This window comes from Cibotium barometz, chromosome 39, assembly GCF_041138505.1.
Source record: "Cibotium barometz isolate CiBa-2024 chromosome 39, ASM4113850v1, whole genome shotgun sequence".
Classification (NCBI taxonomy): domain Eukaryota; kingdom Viridiplantae; phylum Streptophyta; class Polypodiopsida; order Cyatheales; family Cibotiaceae; genus Cibotium; species Cibotium barometz.
This window is the reverse complement of record NC_141084.1, coordinates 48,792,345-48,809,065: the sequence shown is the minus strand read 5'-3', so window position 1 is coordinate 48,809,065 and position 16,721 is coordinate 48,792,345. Positions and strand designations below refer to the sequence as shown.

At 42.5% G+C, this 16,721-nt stretch overlaps 2 pseudogenes across 1 annotated transcript; both read right to left on the bottom strand.

The window, feature by feature from the left end:
- Positions 1-7,307: 7,307 nt before the first annotated feature.
- LOC147616190 (uncharacterized protein At5g64816 pseudogene) lies at positions 7,308-8,120 on the bottom strand (annotated as a pseudogene). Its single transcript, XR_015262694.1, has one exon. The product of XR_015262694.1 is annotated as an uncharacterized protein At5g64816 pseudogene (transcript).
- A 2,694-nt stretch (positions 8,121-10,814) lies between these two features.
- LOC147616189 (uncharacterized) lies at positions 10,815-15,500 on the bottom strand (annotated as a pseudogene).
- Positions 15,501-16,721: the final 1,221 nt, after the last annotated feature.

Below are 16,721 nucleotides of genomic sequence, written 5' to 3'. Positions count from 1 at the left end.
GCAAGTTTAAACAGTGGCATAAGCTTGTGGAAAATGAGATAGGAAAGAAGGTGAAGAAGTTTCATACAGATCGAGGAGGAGAATTCCTTTCAACAGAATTTGACAGTTACTGCAAGGAGAATGGCATCAAGCGCCAACTCACCATTGCTCACACACCTCAGTAAAATGGTGTTGTAGAACGCTGCAATCAAACTATCATGGAGATGGCTCGATGCATGTTGAAGGCAAACGGTTTGCCCAATACATTTTGGGCTCAAGCAATCAACACAGCAATTTATGTCCTCAATCGGAGCTACACAAAGGCACTCAAGGATGTTACACCTCAAGAAGCCTACTCTGATAAGAAAGCTTCAGTTTCTCATTTTAGAACATTTGGCTATGAATGTTATGTGCATATTCCAAATGCATCTAGGACCAAGCTAGATGCCAAAAGCAAAAAGTGTATCTTTCTTGGATATAGTCAAGAGTCGAAGGCATATCGGCTCTATGATACACAGGCAAAGAAGATTATGGCCAACCGAGATGTGGTATTTGCAGAACAGCCACACTCAGTGGAGAAAGGAGGTCCGTCCACTCTATCATCAGAGCCGGAGAAATAGTCCACCATGAGCCTGCTGCACCACAAGGAAAGCCACTTCCAAAGTGGGCACAATAGCTCTTTGATGGGCGTAATCCAATACTTGAGAAGCCAGAATCTTCAGTAGATGGACCATGCAGATCAAGGAGAATAGAGGAGCAGAGAAGAGTATCTGATCTCATTTGTCAATATGGCCTTGATGGTGGCTGAGATAATGGGAACAGTAAAGGATCGAGCCACCTCGGATGAAGCCTTAGCAAATCCAAAGTGGAAAGGCATAATGCAGTCTAAGTATGATAGCATTATAAAGAACAACACCTGGGAGCTAGTTGACCGACCACCAAACAGAAAGGTAATTGGTACCAAATGGGTTTGGAAAGCTAAGTATAAGGATGATGGCTCACTTGAAAAATACAAAACAGCAAAAGTATGCTTGGAAGATTCTCAAAGCTTTTGGGATGACAAACTGCATGCCTGTATCTATGCCAATGGAAATGAACACGAAGCTTTCTGTAAAGGATTCTTCATCACTTGTTGACATCAGGAAGTACAGGAAGTTGGTGGGGAGTTTGATGTTAAAGGATTCTTTATCACTTGTTGACATCAGGAAGTACAGGAAGTTGGTGGGGAGTTTGATTTTTCTCACTAACACTAGACCTGATATCAGCTTCACAGTTAGTGTGTTGAGAAGGTTTTCCAACAAGCCATGAGAGTCATTGGAAGAAAGGGATGAGGGTACTTAGGTACATCAGAGGTACTCTTGAGTATGGCATCACTTACAGCATGGGTGACACTCTGACAGGTTATTGTGACTCAGATTGGGCAGGAGATTGTGATTCTAGGAAATCAATTTCTGGATACTGTTTTTCGCTTGGTTCCGGTGCTTTCTCTTGGACTAGCAAAAAGCAACCTATAGTGGCACTTTCTTCCACAGAGGCTCAGTATAAGGCTGAGTATAAGGTAGCTTGCTTTGCCGCATGTGAGGTAGCATGGCTGAGGAGAATCTTGGTTCACATGGGAGGATTTCAGATCAGGGAGTCTACAGTCTTGAGGTGCGATAATCAGAGTTGCATGGCTATCTCCAAGAACCTTGTGTTTCATGCTCGCACGAAGCACATTGAGATTCAGTATCATTATGTGCGGGAGCCGATAGAGAGGATGAGATAGTGGAGCTAGAGTATTGCTCTACATAGCAAAACTTGCACCGACATCTTCACCAAGGCTCTTGGGAAGGACGAGCTCACTCGGCATCTTCATCAACTTGGCATTGGGCCAAAAACCTAGTTCATCTTTGGGTGGACATTGAGGGGGGGTGTTAGTGTGTACACTCAATGCCCGCCTCTCAGCATGTATCTCTCTTTGATGTATAATGCACATTTGTTAGGCCCCCATTATGAGGAGTAGCCATGGTGCACATGTCTTTAGTGGGAACCCCAGCTTAGATGCCGATGGAGTCATTATTGTGACCATTGATGATGGTTAGGATATGGTCAGGGGTATGAGCGTTAGCTGGGGTCTAGGGCATCCCCCCGGCTGGGGTCCCAGGGGGCCTGTAGGCGCCCTAGCGGGGATTCGAGGAATATGAGAAGACGTATGAGGAATATTCCCTCGGATACTAGGTCCATCATTAGTGGGGGAAGTAGTCGGTGGGCCACGTTCTTGATATGCGAGCAGTGACCGTGTCTAGGCAGTGTAACAGTCCTTGTTGTATACGTCTACCACACCGCCTACAGTACTATGTATGGACATGGTTGCCATGAGCTAAGGCATCCCAATGCTTGTGAGTATCCACCCTCTTCTACACCTCGTACATAATCCATCTAGAGTCTGTCTAGATCGCCATCTAAGCTCTACTTGAGAGCGCACGGGTGGACAGCACCATCACTTGTACCTCTTTGGTATAATCAAAATTTTAAATTCTCTCCATTGTGTATCTATTGCATTGTCTATTGTGTTTTGTCTTGCTATCTCTTTCGGTTGTGCCAAATTCTTATAGGCCCAACGGCCAAAAGTTAGGCAACCCCACAAGCATAGTGAAGCAACAACAATGGGTGCCTACCCCGTGCTCAAAGCTCAAGGCTTCCATGAAGGAAACACATAACTGCGTCTCCCAAAGACACAATCATAAGCTTGTTCTCAACGTTGACTACCTATTCATAGCTTAAATCCTCGTTGACAAAAAACCAAGAAGCCTTGTCAACCATAGGCCCTCATCACTCAGCAAACGATGGGTTTCAAAACATCTCTTTGAAGCCCACCGCTTCAATCATGGCATCTCCATCATTTGGGTCTTGCAAAATAACCCTCAAAGGTTGGCCCAATCCACACAAACCAAGCTAGTACCTCTCCAATCCACACAGCTGGTTTGGCAACCAATGAAGGACCAAGTTCCCTCTTCATCAACAACCACATCCCATGAACTTGCCCCTATGCATGGGCACTCACAAGCTCAATTTTCAACAAAAAGAGCCTCTTCCATGAAGCGTCAACCCAGCCCTCCACTTCATCACCAAACCCAGGGATAGTGCTACAAATTTCAGAGCTTATACAGCCACTCAAAGACAACCTCAAGGATAAGCTCACAAATCTCACTAAATGGGCTAATCAGTACAAAACCGTCTTTTGGGGTGCTGACCAATAAACAAGCTTCAAGTCCCCACCCCAAGAGGACACAAAAAAAAAAAAGAAAAGAAAAGAAAAGAAAAAAACAGATGTTAAAGCCACAAAGACGTAAAAAAGAAAACACCAAAAACAAAATAATAAGTACTACTGGACACATACAAGCAAGAAAATTTTATAAGAGCCCATGCGACTAGCTGGATATTTAATCACCAGTACTCCAATAACCCCCCCACCCCCTCTCATTTCCGGAGACACAAGAGGACCAACCAAGTGCGACACTTCTAAGCATGCCTCGATAACTTCTTCATCAATCACATGAGGATGCGATCGAGCTTAGGAAGGGGAGTATGTTCAACACGTGTGGTTAACACATTTCTATGACAACTATGTCCGCACACTTATTATGTAATGGACACTCGTACTATATTGTAAATCCCATCATTTGATGAGGAAAACGCCCTAAAGATTCTCCCAAGTCTTGAGCTTCAAAGGACAAACAAGAGGATCTCAGGTAATTGGCCAAACCATAAAGAAAATCCTTATAACTACATTTTGGGTGCCTTGGGTGGCTTAGTGGGAAAAGGCTTGAAACTCTAAAAGCTCTTCTCTTGTTTGTAACACATATTCTCCCATTTATGCAATAAAAGTGGAGTGTTATCTCTCCCTCTCTCTTGTAACTCTAATCTAGCATGTATGATATGCTTAGGATTTGGGTTTGGGTGTGATTAGTGTTAATTGCTCGTTCTCTCTTACTTCTTCTCTCCCTCTTGCTTGAGTGATTAGGCTATCATCGTGACGATCACCTTCCATCGTGGGGAGATCCCATGTGATCTTCGTGAGAGCAATTGCACCACCCATAGGATTAAGAACCGCCTCGGTGTGACGACGAGTGCGAGAGGATCACGATAATGAGCGGCTATCCACACGTGACGGTGGAGCTCTTGAGCATAGCTCAAGCTCGACGAATCGGCAACTTTCCACGACATGTAGGGTGAGCTTAACACTCAATCAGATTGTTAGCAGTGAGAAGCTGGACAAGAACAACTTCCATGCTTGGAAGTTCAAAATGACCAATTTCTTAATGAGTAAATGATTTTGGGACTATGTTGAAGGAGACAATAAGGAGCCTCCAGAGTTACCTGAAAAGAATGCGACTCCGGCAGATGTAAAGGCATTTAAGGACTGGAACCATGATGCAAACAAATTCATGTATTGGCTTTTAATCAGTGTCATAGACACAATCCAACACTCCAACAGTTGCATGGTAGAACCTAGTGCAGATATTCCAGACCAACACAAAGACAAGAAAATTGCAGGTTTTCGGATCCACTCTTCATCACAATTGTTGAGCTATCCACTGGCCCAAACTAACGGAATCTAAGCCGCTTGGACTCAAATTTTATCCTTCCAATAGATAAAACTAGAATATCCTAATGCAAATAAACTTCAAAGCACAACCAAATTCAACAGCTTTCAATGACTCCAAAACTATATGCTTTTTGGAGTATGACCTCCTAATCAACACTCGACAATATTGGGTAATCCCAATAACTTTAAATGGATAGATGGATAAAGGTAAGCCCTAGGCTAGTCCCTAACAATGGCACCAAATATGGTCAAGTCAAGAGCTTACCTTAGCCTTGCCGAACCATTTGTTGTTAGATCTTTGCCTTAGAGCCACAAACACTACAACTTCACTATCTGGATACATGAGATCGTACATTATATCCTCACTCCGTTGCCATGCCGGAATGCTCCTTTGCCTAAGGGGTGAAGGGAGAGCTCTCTATGCCTCAATGGAGACAAAAAGAGATGGTCCTTCACAATAGTTTTCTCACAAAAGCCGAGGAATGAAGGAAAAGCTAATGCAAGAAAACCTACAAACAAAGCTATTCAAATGAGCATCCATTTAGCATACATGAATCCAATAGCATAAAAGCAAACAAGAAGAGAGAAGAGGAGAGCTCACAAGTAAACTATCGGCAAAGGAACGATTGTGTATTGTTTACTATCAAAAATGACTTATATATACAAGTGACTAGTTTTTACACTAACACGGCCAAACTTAAAAATGATCCAACCTCTATTACTAGTCTTAAGCAAGTATGTACACGAAATCCTTAGACTTTCCCTAGTTGACATTAGGCACAAGGTAAGACCGCTATATATGTTCTAGAGCCATCTTACAAAAAATAAGTGCCCATTCAAGCAAGAAAGATGACAAAACGCTTTATAGAAGGTCAAGCGGATGAAATCATGTTAACCTGCAAGGCGGTTAACACCTCTATTAAAATGTACAGAATCATTTGACATAGATGCTCTTCACTATCCACTACCTGTTTTCTTTTAGTAGTAGGTGTTTAGGACAACATAAGAGTGGCTCAACCCATTATTGAGAAGCACGTAAGGAAGAAGAGGACAATGAGGAAGACCATAAGGTACCATGCAAATGGAGTGCAGCTATGGACCTAGATCTCAAGCCATGGCAGGTTCTCTTCCTCCTAATCCTCTGAAGCCTGCCATAAGAGATACAGAAGGGCAAGCCGGAAAGGATGAGGGGCAAGAGAACCTAGCATGGCTCAGGTCCATGTCCATTGCCTCTCCAGACACCCAATAACTCGATCTGCTTGTGGTCTTCCTTATTATCCTCCTTAAAAGGCTTTCCTCTTTCCACTTTGAATTAACCCATCCTACCTGCACATGGTTAAATGTATAGAGCTTTAGTTAACTTTTCTGTAAGAGAACGCCTTTGTCTCTTCTATTATTACCAGTTTCTAAACTTAGCCTTTGAAAGTAAACTCTGAACCTACATGGCTAAATGTATAGAGCTTTAGTCGGTCTTTTTTTCAACTTTTCTGTAAGAGAACGCCTTTGTCTCTTCTTGTATTACCAGTTTCTAAACTTAGCCTTTGAAAGTAAACTCTGAACCTGACAAAGCAATAGGAGCTTTATAGCTAAGCTCAATAAGCCAGTGACCACTACTTAGTGTATTAAAATAGATGGGAAAACATAAAACCATGTTTGTGGCAGTCGAATTTAAAATATATTTAATGGTATAGATAAACACTCATTTCCTCCCCGCCAATATAAATGTCTTGTTTCATGTGAGTGTGCCAACACACTCACAATTGCTGGTTATCTTCTCAAAGAGGGCCTTTGAAAAGGTGTATAAACCTCAAGCGCTTCATGAAGACAAAGCTAACTCTGTACGATTGGAAGCTAGGAGCTTACAAACTGGTCACCCAGCACCTTTATCTGCTAACAGCTTAACCTTCATGTGGCAAGAATCTTGTGGGCAGTTTTTATCCTGAATCACACATAGCAGAAGTGCAGCTTGAATCCCAAGACAGCCTGCAAAAGCCACTTGTATGTTACGCACACAAACCTCGCCAGTCATTCAAAGGAGTCGTCTTGTTCCAAAAACCATGGTTATCCTTACACCTTACCTCTCCCCAATGGCATCCTCAGAGAAAAACATACTAGCAGTGAAGCATTACTCTTTACACCTTCCATCCCCAACAGCGTGCTCAGAAAAAACAACTAGCATAACTTACAGTGAAGCATGACTCCAGTAACTGTGAATATTCAATTTGCTTGTACTTGCATGCTATGAACATGGTTTGACGCAGATCCAGACAAGAACACACAGCAACTCCAAACACGTGAAAGTTGAACACACCATAGCAACCAAATATGTGTCTTGAACCCATGCCCGCATTCATGTATTCCAAGTCACAAGGTCAAAAAAGAAATGACTCAACAAAGATATTAGGACATAGCAATTTCAGCATTCTGAATAGTAGTGGACTCAACTTCCACATCTTGATCTGTTCTGGACCACAAGTTGTGAGCTGAATATGGCTCACTATATAACACTAGCACATGAGTTTTGCCGATAATTTGTAAGAACCATATGAATGACAACAGTCGTATGGATGATTCAGCTGCAAGATGACGTGCATTAAAGGAGGTGGCTATACTGAAAAAGCCTTTTTCATGGTAAAGCAAACATGTAGAGACGTGTGCACACATCTGCGCATACATACACAGCCGTGCACACGTGCAAACACACATGCACATTTGGATCCACAGTTTTAGAGATAAGAGATTAAAAAACATCATTTCAACTGCTCGATGGTATTGATGGAAAAGAGAGGCAGACTTGGCCATGGCCTCATCCCTTGCATTCACCCAAAGCATGACCTAATAACATGCACATAGCACATGCTCTGCTATGATACACAAACACACATATGCCATGCCATGGCATGAACATTTATTACCTGCACATTGCCCGTGCCGTGCCATGGACACAGTGCATGGCACATACACCATGTCATGTCAAGACACATAGCCCGTCTCATGGCAATGCTCGGCAATAACTGAATTGAACAAAAGTCATGTTTCAATGGCGGACAGCTAAAATTAACCCTATATCTGGCCGGGAGTAAATTTCAAGGGCTGGCGGGCTGGAGCTGGAGGCACTGGTTCTGGCAGCGACGCAGGCAGATGTCGTTCCAGTTTGGGATGTGGTGCTGGTTGGAGCAGACAGAACGGGCGCAGGCGTCGGCGCACGCGTCCACCTGCGACGCCCCGCAGACCGTGACACACGTGTTGGAAGGGTTGGGATCCTTGGCAAAGGCGCCTACCTTGTTGAGCATCCTCTTGGAGGTGCACACGCGCTCGCACACGAATACGTTGTTGTCATCCGCCACAGCAGGGCCTCCGGCCTTCTCCCGCACTCCGCTGCCCCCTCGTACGCCCTCTTCCTCCGCCTTCCGCCGGCTCATCCGCCACACCTGCTGCACCGCCGCCGCCGGCAACGCGGCCCCGATCACCCCCCACCACCACTCCACCATCGTCACGCTCTCGCGCTGGATCTCTAGAGTGAAAATGACGAGGCCAAAAACGCTGGAGGATTAACTTAGAATCCTTACAGCATTTAAATCTCGGTGTGCACAAAGCAATTAGTCCCCCCAAAAAAAATAAATAAATAAATAAATAAATCTTGTAAATTTGACCAACCATTAGACACACTAGTTACCGCTCATGCCCCAAAGTAGAGGTATTGAGTTCGAGTCTATCAAAAAAAAAGGGCATCTACTTTCAGTAACACTATGAGATCTTTAAAGAAAAGCTCTCATGTCACACCGTTTTAAAGAACTTAATAACCCTACATTCACGTATCAATCCTCGGAATTTTTCGTTTTCCCGCTCTCTTTCTTAGACATTTTTACCCTTTTCCTTTGGAAAGCCCAAACACACCACACTCGCTTAACATAGACAACTCACGTGGTGACAGTGGGAGGCGGTCTTATGGCTTAAAGAGCTCCAAGGTAGCTTTAAGACAATAGGCCTCTCCTTGCACACACCCTCACACTCTCACTAGCATCAATTACGAGGAATATGAGAGAGAAGAAATGACACACACTCACACCCACACGCAAGCATAGAACTACCAAGAGGCAACGGAGTTCTACCAAACACCGAGCGAGATTTTCCAAGCAAACCAAAATAATCGAGCGAAACCCATCAAAACAGCCTAACTCATCAAATTGCATTATTAAAGAAAAGAGCCAAAACAGGGTGTGCTCGATCAACCAGGATACGAGGGTAATTTATCGCTATATAACAAAACCTAAAAACAAAGACAAAGACAAGTTGCACCTATCGCCAATGAAGATTTTATATCCACAACAATAGATTATAGTAGACGATTTAGTTTCTTGTTTTTTCTAATGCATTGTACACAAAATACCCTCAGTATATTTGCAATTTATGTGAGTTTAATATCGAAAGACTAACAATCAACCAAGATACTAGGAAAAAGATCACCCTGCAAATAAAATTGAAGCACATATACAAGAGCTAATCTGAATGACTAAGATGAGTCACACTCATCATCAATGAAGACGTTGCGCCTTAGTCGATGCTGTTGGACATCCTTCTCGCTCCATTCATCATATGCCATTGATCTTACCATTATTGCAGCAGCATACGTCGGCAACACACTTTTTCAAGAAACCAAAAGATACATTAACTTTCAGATATCACCACCCAGGAGACAAACTGATAGCATCAAAACCAGAACCATGTCATATATGTCCATGATACCACATCAAAAACTCCAAAAAATCAAAACCCTATCATAAATATCCTTAGGTAGCAAGAAATGTGTAGCTAGTGAAGGTGCAGGGCTCACTAATCATCGAACGGGTTTGCGCCCGCATTTTTGTCCACATCCTCATCTCCAAAAGATGTAGAATCATCCTCCCTAGGCCGCTTCCTAGTGCGAAGCAAAGGCTGAACATAAGAAGTCATAAGTCTCTCATCTATGTCAATGGATGCACAAACACGCCCTGTAAGCAAACATGCCTTGAGGATGGGAGTTGTGCCACATCCCAACTCAAGGCAAATACCTCCTCATCGGCACAGCAACTCCAGAAAACAACTAAGAAAGCTCTGTCTCCTCTCAAGACTCCCTCGCCATGTCTCTCCTCAGGGGGCCAATGCCATATATGCATCTTGCATGTAGTGACGCAACACCATGTCTGCAAGTTGCATGCGTAAGCAATCAAAATAGGGTAGACTATCACCAATGTAAGATGGTGGATGCATCCCATGACGGTGCTCATTTGGCCATGAAGCTCCCTCTCTCTCTCTCAAGCACATGCCCCGGCACCATATCTATCCACCATGGGCAGTTATCCAACTCCCAACGAGAGAGGTTGTGCATGGGTGGTGGATACATACACTCCTCCTCGTTGTTGAGAAAGAGCCATTTTCTTGCTCTAACAAGAACCGAGGGAATGTGGTTCTTTTCTTTCAACCACAAAAAGAATCTGCACAATAAGAAGAACAATTCACTAAGTTTCTATAAAGATGCAAATAACTCATTAGGTTGCCATAGCAAAAAAAAGTACCTATAAACTAGCCTTTGAGCCGCCATTTGAATGAGGACAAGCTTCTTAAGAGCTCTCAATTCAAGGCTCTTTTCCTTTATCTCAATTCTACCCCAATAGGAAAAATGTTCTTCCTAGCCTCAAGCTTCACCTCTTCAAAATAGTCAAACGTAGGGCAATCTTGGGGAATAATAATTCCTCCAAGCACATTGACATAATCACCAAGAACATGTTGTGCTCTCTGATATATTTTGTCAAGCAAGCCCTCTCTTCGTAACCAACTACGTCAAATGCAGAGACTCATTGAGAAATTGGTAATGTATAAGTCAAGCAATGATTTTCAAACACACTTTGATGTGATTGAGGTACTTACTTTATAAATACATGATCCCCACGAGTAAGCCCATAAGCTGCCTTTGTTACCTTATTAGCCTCTAAGAGAGACAACCAAAACACTTTTGTTTCAATTGAAGCATCACACAAGGCCAACATATTTAGCTTCTCCAAAGTCGCGAAGCTATCGTGTCCCCATTTCAAAGCCCAAGCTTTCCTCCTCCATTCATCACCAAGCTTAGGATCGATAATGTTGAGTATCTACAAACCATGTCTACATTATTATGAAACACATTCTCATATCACATACTCTTGCTTCTATTTTGCAAGAGCTAACACTTGCATACCTTCCCAATATGGTCACCAAACCTAGATGCAAGCTAGCCGAGCTCCTTCTCCTCCAACATTTTTAACTCCTCTTTTGACATATTGTGCCTTGCTTAATTAAGTGTCTTATTAAGAGCTTGAGTCATTTGAACCTGCATAAAAAGACCAAGTCAAAAATTGACAACAATCAACTACTTTTGTCATGGAAACAAGAGAAAACATTATTATGCGTAACGTTTGTATCATATAAACTTACATTATAAACTAGTTTGCTCAAATATCTCCTTGTAAGAGGATACCATGGCACTGACCCTTTTGTATACTTCTTTCTAATCTGAGCAATCAACCTCATGTCCCTCTCCAGAAAACCATCCATGTAGTCACTGTAGCTTGCCGCACAAATGTTGGCACACTTTATAATCTCATCTCTTAGGCTAGTGGCCACTAGCGCATGGGTGTTCAAACTTGAAACAAAATAAAACAAAACAAGTGCATTGGTTTTCAATTCACAACAACTAGATAGACATATGTAATGTCTAGACTTAATCATTTCCAAAAAAAGCACTCAAGTTCATTCGTTGTAGACTCGTTAGAGCAAGGCAATCTCAGGTACCCTTGTTGGGTCAATCACGGTACACAAAACTCTGCAATGCTTCTCTTTTGTTTGAGAGAACCTTTCCCTTGCAGATTGCCATGCAACTGTCCTATGGTTGCCCTCCCACACATAGAGCATCCCATTTGGTAACACATGGAGTTTAGGCCTTTCTTCTATCTCCGCTTCAAACTTCGTGTTTATCTCTTGCCAAATAGGGTCCCATCTTGCCAATACCTCATCCCCAACCAAAGTCTCCTCTCTAAGGCAGGTCCACACAGAAACAATAAATGCTCCTTTCTCTTAAACATAACCCTCTTTTCCAAAAGCTATCTTCAATCCTGAGACATCATCATGCAATCCCCGAATTTCAGCATATGGGATAAGCCTGCACAACAGGATGGGAGGACATTGAAAACAACTAAACATCCTGGTTCGATGCAAAATGTCTTCTCCCCTATCCATGTAAAGCTTGTTTTCATCCTTAGCATCAACTCCCGAAGGTATCGCTGGCTAAACAATAAATGGGACAATCTGTAAGCAAGCCTCTTGAGGGCCAAGAGTATTATCCACCTCATGAACTGCTCCTATGCTCATATCATGGCTCTAAGCCTCATCTGCCTATGTGTGAGAGTCTACTTGCATATTTGTTTTCGCAATATATTCTCAACCAAGGTAGATCCTCAACCGTTGAGAACCCCTTCCTCGCTTGCCTCTCCCACGAGTAGAAGGGCTACAATAACAAAGAGAAACATGATAATATGCCGGGTAAAAATTGTGTTAGATAGGCTCAAAAATTACCATTCTAGCCATAGCACCAACATCGACATTTCTTCTCTCTCTCTCTCTCACTTGAGACAAGGAAAAAAATGACTTGTTTTGGCAAATTGGCAGGGCAGAGTGAGAGATGTGGGAGATATATTAATGAGGGTGCAGGTGGTGGTGGTCAAGGAGTGGTTCACCATGCTTTTGGGGCCATAGAAAGTACCCTACATCAGGCTCACACCGTGGTGGGGTGGTGGAAGGTTACATCTGGTTCTGCAAAAACACTTCAAATACACATGTGTGGGATGTTCATGATATTGTTGCTGGACCACCGGGCCCAACACCAAGAGTGTGGCCAGAGGGGACATGTTTGCTGCCTCATGAAGTACAATTGTTGCAACGTAATGATTTTGTGCTACATGGGAGGTGGGACCCCTAAAGCAGCCCCCCAAGTAGTGGGAGGTGGAAGCAGAGTTCCGAGTGGTTTTCATCCAAAGTACAAAGATGGTAAAATTATCAAGTGGAGATCAAAGTTAACAAAGGAATTTCATGATAGAATTGAGAATGGAAGAACCATACATGCACAAGTTATTTGTGAGGCCATTGTACTAGGCAATGAGTCCCATATCTTCTATGTTAGTACAGAGGGATCCATTTCTAAGTGTGTTACCTATTCTATGACAATATCAGATTTTCCACAATGTACCTACAAAGACTTTCAGAGGAGGGATAGCAAACACTTGACATATGTGCCTTGTCTACTATGTGTTCTTACAAGTTTTGGGGTTGGATTCTGTTTGCTCATGAATTCATGCACCATGCAGCCCTCACCAAGGTTGAATTGTACCAAGCCCTGAGTGGGAGAAGATGCAATGTGGCGGCATGATGAAGTTGATATGGGATTTGGCTACTGCTGTCAAGTAGATTTTGTTGTGGCGGAATAATTATATACAATAGTTTTGCTTGGAAGGCATGGTATATCTTTTGTTGTGCGGTCTATGTTATTTGTGTCTACTTTATTTGCGACAATATAATATTGTGATGAACTATTTTTTGTTGTGTGGAGACTATGTCATATGCAACACTATTGGATGAAAATCATTATGATAAGGTTACAACTTCATCATTTTGAACTCTAGTGTTTTGTGAAATGAAATTATAACAAGTTTAATATTGGTAGAAAAACAAATGTCTCCTTTTTGGTATATTTTGAAATGTTTTGCTCAAAATTTTGGGTTTTCTCGAAAAATCTTGCTCAGGGTTTGGGAATCTCCAAGGAAAGGGAGCTTAGAGCTAGAGAGAGCAAGAGTACAAGAGGCAAGAGCTTTAGTTCTTGATCCAACCCAAGGAATTTCCCTTTCTCATTAGGCACATCACTTATTAGTCTTGGTGGGCATCCATATTTCATTAACTTTTGGGTGCCCAAGCAGTCGTTAGTCTAATTTTTGCTTTTGTCTAATTTAGATACAAGAGTGTGGGTGCATGGGATGCCGGCTTCACATAAGGCCTAGCCATCCCTCATGTTACAACTTGAAATATAATTTATACAAGATTATAACACAATAAAGTTGATCCTATCTTGCTTAGGCAAGCATGTACACATGGGGTATGATGCCTTGAGTCCATAGCTACTTTAAAGCTTGCATGACCTTGATTACTTAGGTTTGTTTAGCTTCATTAATTCTTCATTGCTTGATGATTGCTTATTTTTCTCCCTTCACTTAGTGTTGATTGGCCCACAAGTGTGGAAGTAATGTTGGATGCCCAATAGTTAACCTTGGTTTAAATTTTCCCCTCCTAGTTCCAAGTCTGCCCTTGGGCCTAGGCATTAAAGGTATCGATGTGGCAGGATTAAGGAGCTTGAAGGGATCATTGTTGAAGGTTGAGGTTAAGGAACTTGAAGGAATCGTTATTGGAGATTGTTTATGGTGATGCTATAGGTGTTAGTGCAAATGCATGTGCTTGGGTGGATACATGTAAGGGTGCTTAATACACACCTACCTACTTATATACATCACAAAAGTATACGGTGCAAGTAAGAGTATTTACAAAGGAAGGTGTTCGTTATCAAGGGTCTGGCCATATGTAGTGCAAGTAAGAGTATAGGAAGGTATTTGTTATTGAGGATCTTAACCATGGTGTGGCCATGTCTATGCATGAGTGATGTAGAACTGTCAGAGAATTTTTACGATATACACTACTCTCTCCACCATACAAGTGACATTTTATGCTTGTCTATCCAACACAAGCTACTTGACTTAGACTCTTATGCGTCTAGCACACATAACTTAAACAATGATTAATAATGGGGAAACAAATAAAATCATGTCACAGATTGTGTTACAAAGATTGACTAGGACTGATACCTCTCCACGACATTTTAGGCTTTCAGCAGTCTGTAAACTATTTGGGGTTGCACAATGAATGATTTATGTTCCCTTTCAAAGTTGAATTGTCAATGATTGAGTGTCGATGGTAAGCCATGGCATATGTTTTCAAGAAGTGAGTTTGAAACGTATCTTTAAAGGTTATGGTAGTAACCATGCAAGTTCTACTGCAATTGGTAGTGGTAGAAAGCTATGTGCTCCAAATTTGGGCCTTCATTAAGATCAAAGATAAAGTGCAATGTACCCCATGATGATGGCCATCTAACTAGAAGATGATTAAGATGAGATTAGTGCACAATTAATCTAATAGCTTAATGTAGGCATGGATACTCAAAAACCAATAATTTCTCATTAGACCAATGCCTCAATTTATAGGTTTTACATCCACAAGATGCCAAGCATCTAATCCCACTGATTTCTCCTTGATGATTTGTGTCACCTCTCCTACATCTGTGGGGACACCTTTTCTTAGAATCTTTCCACACCCCTATATTCACTCATGCTCCCCTTAATTCTCTCATTCAGTAGATTCTTCTCACCTTTTCACTGCTACCCACTCAATTACAGACTCCCTTTTACAGTCTCTAGCTAAGGGCTTGTTCCCGCACACACCCATTCACTTGCATATTTCAACACCTCCCCTCAAGTGAATAACTCTAGCACACCTAGACCCTATACCAAGTTTCCCTCTTACAGCGACGAGACCAGTGCATCAAGTCCCTAACTCATAGTCCTTGACACTCTCTCTCTATGTGTCCAAGGCTACTACAAGTGCTCGTGACCTTGACTAAAGTGCTCACACATACATCTACCACATGGCCTACATCATCGGTGGCTCAGAGGTGGTTTTACTCTATTGGGGTAGGTTACATTGGGTTGTGGGTTCTCTCTCTTTCTCTCTCAGAAAAGATGTCATGTCTCCTCTACCTTAGAAGTCTCCCATGAAGTTGCCGATATCCTTCTTCATTTGGTTTACTGTGATAATCTCTAGCCATGTGTCGTGGCTTCCCACAGTTATGGCAAGTGAAGGTCCTTCCTCCTCCCCTGCCTCTTCCTCGTTCTCATCCTCGTGCAAGGCCTCCTCGGGTGTAGAATGCTTTCTCCTCTCCAGTTGTTGGTTCCAATCCTTTCTTCTCTTTGACCTTGTTCTCTTGCTCTAGTTATGGCAAGTGAAGGTCCTTCCTCCTCCCCTGCCTCTTCCTCGTTCTCATCCTCGTGCAAGGCCTCCTCGGGTGTAGAATGCTTTCTCCTCTCCAGTTGTTGGTTCCAATCCTTTCTTCTCTTTGACCTTGTTCTCTTGCTCTAGTAGAGCTCCTTCTATCTCATGCAGCTTCAAATCTAGTAGAGCTCCTTCTATCTCATGCAGCTTCAAATCTAGTACATTATTTAAGGTTGCCACAATGTTCTCATACTCTCCCTTGTCCACACTCTTTAGAAGCACTGCTAGTGCCTCGTCATCGTCTACTTTCTTCCCAATGGCTGCAAGTTATTGCTTAATGCTTTTGTATTTGTTCAAGTGTGTGGTTAGAGGTTCACTTTCCTTCATGTCAAGCTTATAGAATTGCATTAGCAGATTTATCTTTGAACTCTTTGCTTGAGTGTCAAATAATTTGTTAAGTTCATCCCATGCATCTTTAGCTTGTTGTATCCCTACAATGTGGTGAATGATTTCATCGTTTAAGCTAAGTGCAATGAGCCCTAATGCTTTCTCATTTCTATTCTTCCACTCATTCTCCCCACTCTCCACTAGACATTCATCTCTTCCCTCAATTAGCCCCCATAGATTCTTTTTGAAATTTGAGATCACCAGCATATTCAGCAGACCCAAATGAAAAGATGCAGGGGGGAAGAGAGCTTGAGCTCTTGCAAGCACACACACACACTCACAAAACCCTAATAAAGAACACACAAGGTGAGAGGCTGAAAATCTTCTTCTTCTTCACACAACACTCAACACACCATATACAAGAATAAGAGTACTCATAATATGAAAAGTACTCAACCAATACATGCACGGGTTCTCTATAGTGTGAACCCGACTAAATGAGCTGGCGCTATAACTATGCCAGTCTCTAGAATGGCTATCACATAGCCTGTCATCCCACTGGCCGCATATCACCCAAGATCTCACCAACCATGCCAGTGGTGTAAGTGTGGGGCCTATCCCCCTGTCCACCGCCTCACTAGATGAGCTCGATATCTCAACACTCCCCCTC